This window comes from Elephantulus edwardii, unplaced genomic scaffold (genome assembly GCF_000299155.1).
Source record: "Elephantulus edwardii isolate Elephantulus edwardi_28Jun2011 unplaced genomic scaffold, EleEdw1.0 scaffold00167, whole genome shotgun sequence".
Lineage (NCBI taxonomy): Eukaryota > Metazoa > Chordata > Mammalia > Macroscelidea > Macroscelididae > Elephantulus > Elephantulus edwardii.
Genome location: NW_006399917.1, coordinates 93096 through 94142, shown reverse-complemented (window position 1 = coordinate 94142; position 1047 = coordinate 93096).

Here is a 1047-nt window from a genome sequence, read left to right as displayed (position 1 = left end):
GCTGTTCTGTTAAATTTTGCTATTTTGACTGGGGTGAAATGATATCTCATAGTTGTTTTAATTTGCATCTCTCTTAGGGCTAGGGATTTTGAGCATTATCCCCTGTTTATTTCTGCAGTTTACATGCACTTTATATATTAGCACCATTCTAACCCTACCTCTCATTTCCATAGAAACCAATTAGGATTTCACAGAAAGAGGATCTGACCAGAGAGAAGAAAGAGTAGCAAAAGCAAAAAGTAGTTTTCAAATAAACTTCAGATAGAGGGTGTCGAGGACAGACAGGAAGAGAAATCAAGGAGATAGACCAGAGAGATTCTGAGATCCAATTACTTTTTTATGTGCCTAAGATGATTGCTTTGAGCCCAAGCAAACCCATTAGTAATAGCCAACAGTCCTTTGTGGCTATTTAAATGTAAATTAAATAAATCTCAAATTTTACTTCCTCAGTCACATTAATAGAGCTCTGATGACCTAGTGGTAAGGAGCTGTGCTGCCAGCTCAAAGGTACACACTTCAAATCTACCAGCTGCTACACAGGAGAATGATGGACAATCAACACCAGATGTGATCTACAGCCTCTGAAAACTCATTGGAGGGTCAACTATGAATTGGTCCCAGCTTGACAGCACATAACAAGAGAGTCAAGTATGACTTATAGAGACCTTAAGAACAACCCATCCAAACTGGGTCCTATCCTGTGTCGTCCTCATCATCTCTGACACACTTGAGCCCATTGCTGTAGTTACTGTTCATCTGTTACACTTCATCTGTGTAGACAGTTTGTCTACACTTTACCTGTGGCAGACCCTCTGGTATTGTCTGAGGCACACTGCCTGAGCCTGATAGTTTACAAAACATTTTTACTATATCCAAGAACCATGTCCATCAACAATTTTTTTGCTTCTAGTCCTATGCTTACCTTTTCAAACTATATGCAGAACAGATCATGTGGAAAGCTAGGCTTTGTGAGGAGGAATGTGACATCAGAATTGAAGGAAGACTCCTCAACAATCTGCATTAGACAGATGACACAATTCTGCTTGC